Raw genomic sequence first — 6000 nt, forward strand, 5'->3', positions numbered from 1 at the left:
GGAAAAGCAGTCAAACAGCTTTATAAAAGGATGAAGAGCAGTCAAACTGTTTTATAAGAGGACGAAGAGCAGTCAAACTTATTTATAATTGGACGAAGAGCAGTCAAACTGTTCTATAGGAGGATGAAGCGCAGTCAAACTGGTTTATAGGAGGATGAAGAGCAGTCAAACTGCTTTATAAGAGGATGAAGAGCAGTCAAACTGATTTATAAGAGGATGAAGGGCAGTCAAACTGTTTTATAAGAGGACGAAGAGCAGTCAAACTGTTTTATAAGCGGACGAAGAGCAGTCAAACTGATTTATAATCGGACGAAGAGCAGTCAAACTGATTTATAATCGGATAAAGAGCAGTCAAACTGATTTATAAGAAGATGAAGAGCAGTCAAGCTGCTTTATAAAAGGATGAATAGCAGTCAAACTGTTTTATAAGAGGACGAAGAGCAGTCAAACTGTTTTATAAGCGGACGAAGAGCAGTCAAACTGATTTATAATCGGACGAAGAGCAGTCAAACTGATTTATAATCGGATGAAGAGCAGTCAGACTGCTTTATAAAAGGATGAAGAGCAGTCAAACTGTTTTATACGAGGATGTAGAGCAGTCAGACTGTTTTACAAGAGGATGAAGAGCAGTCAACCTGTTTTACAAGAGGATGAGGAGCAGTCAAACTGTTTTATAAGAGGATGAAGAGCAGTCAAACTGCTTTATAAAAGGATGAAGAGCAGTCAAACTGTTTTATAAGAGGACGAAGATCAGGCAAACTGATTCATAATCGGATGAAGAGCAGTCAAACTGATTTATAAGAGGAGGAAGAGCAGTCAAACAGCTTTATAAAAGGATGAAGAGCAGTCAAACTGTTTTAAAAGAGGACGAAGAGCAGTCAAACTTATTTATAATCGGACGAAGAGCAGTCAAACTGTTCTATAGGAGGATGAAGCGTAGTCAAACTGGTTTATAGGAGGATGAAGAGCAGTCAAACTGCTTTATAAGAGGATGAAGAGCAGTCAAAATGATTTATAAGAGGATGAAGAGCAGTCAAACTGCTTTATAAAACGATGAAGAGCAGTCAAACTGTTTTATAAGCGGACTAAGAGCAGTCAAACTGATTTATAATTGGACGAAGAGCAGTCAAACTGATTTATAATAGGACGAAGAGCAGTCAAACGGTTTTATAAGAGGATGAGGAGCAGTCAAATTGATTTATAAGAGGATGAAGAGCAGTCAAACTGCTTTATAAAAGGATGAAGAGCAGTCAAACTGTTTTATAAGAGAACGAAGAGCAGTCAAACTGATTTATAATCGGACGAAGAGCAGTCAAACTGTTCTATAGGAGGATGAAGCGCAGTCAAACTGGTTTATAGGAGGATGAAGAGCAGTCAAACTGCTTTATAAGAGGATGAAGAGCAGTCAAACTGATTTATAAGCGGACGAAGAGCAGTCAAACTGATTTATAATCGGACGAAGAGCAGTCAAACTGATTTATAATCGGACGAAGAGCAGTCAAAAGGTTTTATAAGAGGATGAAGAGCAGTCAAATTGATTTATAAGAGGATGAAGAGCAGTCAAACTCCTTTATAAAAGGATGAAGAGCAGTCAAACTGTTTATAAGAGGACGAAGAGCAGTCAAACTGATTTATAATCGGATGAAGAGCAGTCAAACTGATTTATAAGAGGATGAAGAGCAGTCAAACTGCTTTATAAAAGGATGAATAGCAGTCAAACTGTTTTATAAGAGGACGAAGAGCAGTCAAACTGTTTTATAAGCGGACGAAGGGCAGTCAAACTGATTTATAATCGGACGAAGAGCAGTCAAACTGATTTATAGTCGGATGAAGAGCAGTCAGACTGCTTTATAAAAGGATGAAGAGCAGTCAAACTGTTTTATACGAGGATGTAGAGCAGTCAGACTGTTTTACAAGAGGATGAAGAGCAGTCAACCTGTTTTACAAGAGGATGAGGAGCAGTCAAACTGTTTTATAAGAGGATGAAGAGCAGTCAAACTGCTTTATAAAAGGATGAGGAGCAGTCAAACTGTTTTATAAGAGGACGAAGATCAGGCAAACTGCTTTATAAAAGGATGAAGAGCAGTCAAACTGTTTTATAAGAGGACGAAGAGCAGTCAAACTGATTTATAATTGGACGAGGAGCAGTCAAACTGATTTATAATCGGACGAAGAGCAGTCAAACGGTTTTATAAGAGGATGAAGAGCAGTCAAACTGCTTTATAAAAGGATGAAGAGCAGTCAAACTGTTTTATAAGAGAACGAAGAGCAGTCAAACTGATTTATAATCGGACGAAGAGCAGTCAAACTGTTCTATAGGAGGATGAAGCGCAGTCAAACTGGTTTATAGGAGGATGAAGAGCAGTCAAACTGCTTTATAAGAGGATGAAGAGCAGTCAAACTGATTTATAAGAGGATGAAGGGCAGTCAAACTGTTTTATAAGAGGACTAAAAGCAGTCAAACTGATTTATAATCGGACGAAGAGCAGTCAAACTGTTCTATAGGAGGATGAAGCGCAGTCAAACTGGTTTATAGGAGGATGAAGAGCAGTCAAACTGCTTTATGAGAGGATGAAGAGCAGTCAAACTGATTTATAAGCGGACGAAGAGCAGTCAAACTGATTTATAATCGGACGAAGAGCAGTCAAACTGATTTATAATCGGACGAAGAGCAGTCAAAAGGTTTTATAAGAGGATGAAGAGCAGTCAAATTGATTTATAAGAGGATGAAGAGCAGTCAAACTCCTTTATAAAAGGATGAAGAGCAGTCAAACTGTTTTATAAGAGGACGAAGAGCAGTCAAACTGATTTATAATCGGATGAAGAGCAGTCAAACTGATTTATAAGAAGATGAAGAGCAGTCAAACTGCTTTATAAAAGGATGAATAGCAGTCAAACTGTTTTATAAGAGGACGAAGAGCAGTCAAACTGTTTTATAAGCGGACGAAGAGCAGTCAAACTGATTTATAATCGGACGAAGAGCAGTCAAACTGATTTATAATCGGATGAAGAGCAGTCAGACTGCTTTATAAAAGGATGAAGAGCAGTCAAACTGTTTTATACGAGGATGTAGAGCAGTCAGACTGTTTTACAAGAGGATGAAGAGCAGTCAACCTGTTTTACAAGAGGATGAGGAGCAGTCAAACTGTTTTATAAGAGGATGAAGAGCAGTCAAACTGCTTTATAAAAGGATGAAGAGCAGTCAAACTGTTTTATAAGAGGACGAAGATCAGGCAAACTGATTCATAATCGGATGAAGAGCAGTCAAACTGATTTATAAGAGGAGGAAGAGCAGTCAAACAGCTTTATAAAAGGATGAAGAGCAGTCAAACTGTTTTATAAGAGGACGAAGAGCAGTCAAACTGATTTATAATCGGACGAAGAGCAGTCAAACTGTTCTATAGGAGGATGAAGCGCAGTCAAACTCGTTTATAGGAGGATGAAGAGCAGTCAAACTGCTTTATAAGAGGATGAAGAGCAGTCAAAATGATTTATAAGAGGATGAAGAGCAGTCAAACTGCTTTATATAAACGATGAAGAGCAGTCAAACTGTTTTATAAGCGGACTAAGAGCAGTCAAACTGATTTATAATTGGACGAAGAGCAGTCAAACTGATATATAATCGGACGAAGAGCAGTCAAACGGTGTTATAAGAGGATGAGGAGCAGCCAAATTGATTTATAAGAGGATGAAGAGCAGTCAAACTGCTTTATAAAAGGATGAAGAGCAGTCAAACTGTTTTATAAGAGGACGAAGAGCAGTCAAACTGATTTATAATAGGATGAAGAGCAGTCAAACTGATTTATAAGAGGATGAAGAGCAGTCAAACTGCTTTATAAAAGGATGAATAGCAGTCAAACTGTTTTATAAGAGGACGAAGAGCAGTGAAACTGATTTATAATCGGATGAAGAGCAGTCAGACTGCTTTATAAAAGGATGAAGAGCAGTCAATCTGTTTTATACGAGAATGTAGAGCAGTCAGACTGTTTTACAAGAGGATGAAGAGCAGTCAACCTGTTTTACAAGAGGATGAGGAGCAGTCAAACTGTTTTATAAGAGGATGAAGAGCAGTCAAACTGCTTTATAAAAGGATGAAGAGCAGTCAAACTGTTTTATAAGAGGACGAAGATCAGGCAAACTGCTTTATAAAAGGATGAAGAGCAGTCAAACTGTTTTATAAGAGGACGAAGAGCAGTCAAACTGATTTATAATCCGACGAAGAGCAGTCAAACTGTTCTATAGGAGGATGAAGCGCAGTCAAACTCGTTTATAGGAGGATGAAGAGCAGTCAAACTGCTTTATAAGAGGATGAAGAGCAGTCAAAATGATTTATAAGAGGATGAAGAGCAGTCAAACTGCTTTATAAAACGATGAAGAGCAGTCAAACTGTTTTATAAGCGGACTAAGAGCAGTCAAACTGATTTATAATTGGACGAATAGCAGTCAAACTGATTTATAATCGGACGAATAGAAGTCAAACTGATTTATAATCGGATGAAGAGCAGTCAGACTGCTTTATAAAAGGATGAAGAGCAGTCAAACTGTTTTATACGAGGATGTAGAGCAGTCAGACTGTTTTACAAGAGGATGAAGAGCAGTCAACCTGTTTTACAAGAGGATGAGGAGCAGTAAACCGTTTTATAAGAAGATGAAGAGCAGTCAAACTGCTTTATAAAAGGATGAAGAGCAGTCAAACTGTTTTATAAGAGGACGAACATCAGGCAAACTGATTTATAATCGGATGAAGAGCAGTCAAACTGATTTATAAGAGGAGGAAGAGCAGTCAAACCGCTTTATAAAAGGATGAAGAGCAGTCAAACTGTTTTATAAGAGGACGAAGAGCAGTCAAACTGATTTATAATCGGACGAAGAGCAGTCAATAATCGGACGAAGAGCAGTCAAACTGTTCTATAGGAGGATGAAGCGCAGTCATACTGGTTTATAGGAGGATGAAGAGCAGTCAAACTGTTTTATAAGAGGATGAAGAGCAGTCAAACTGATTTATAAAAGGATGAAGAGCAGTCAAACTGTTTTATAAGAGGATGAAGAGCAGTCAAACTGCTTTATAAGAGGATGAAGAGCAGTCAAACTGTTCTATAGGAGGATGAAGCGCAGTCAAACTGGTTTATATGAGGATGAAAAGCAGTCAAACTGCTTTATAAGAGGATGAAGAGCAGTCAAACTGCTTTATAAAACGATGAAGAGCAGTCAAACTGTTTTATAAGAAGACGAAGAGCAGTCAAACTGATTTGTAAGAGGATGAAGAGCAGTCAAACTGATTTAAAAGATGATGAAGAGCAGTCAAACTGATTTATAATCGGACGAATAGCAGTCAAACTGATTTATAATCGGACGAATAGAAGTCAAACTGATTTATAATCGGATGAAGAGCAGTCAGACTGCTTTATAAAAGGATGAAGAGCAGTCAAACTTTTTTACACGAGGATGTAGAGCAGTCAAACTGCTTTATAAAAGGATGAAGGGCAGTCAACATGTTTTACAAGAGGTTGAAGAGCAGTCAAACTGCTTTATAAAAGGATGAAGAGCAGTCAAACTGTTTTATAAGAGGATGAAGAGCAGTCAAACTGCTTTATAAAAGGATGAAGGGCAGTCAAACTGTTTTATAAGCGGACAAAAAGCAGTCAAACTGATTTATAATCGGACGAACAGCAGTCAAACTGATTTATAATCGGACGAAGAGCAGTCACACGGTTTTATAAGAGGATGAAGAGCAGTCAAATTGATTTATAAGAGGATGAAGAGCAGTCAAACTGCTTTATAAAAGGATGAAGAGCAGTCAAACTGTTTTATACGAGGATTTAGAGCAGTCAGACTGTTTTACAAGAGGATGAAGAGCAGTCAACCGGTTTTACAAGAGGATGAAGAGCAGTCAAACTATTTTACAAGAGGATGAAGAGCAGTCAAACTGCTTTATAAAAGGATGAAGAGCAGTCAAACTGTTTTATAAGAGGACGAAGATCAGGCAAACTGATTTATAAT

Source organism: Lampris incognitus, chromosome 12, assembly GCF_029633865.1.
Source record: "Lampris incognitus isolate fLamInc1 chromosome 12, fLamInc1.hap2, whole genome shotgun sequence".
Lineage (NCBI taxonomy): Eukaryota > Metazoa > Chordata > Actinopteri > Lampriformes > Lampridae > Lampris > Lampris incognitus.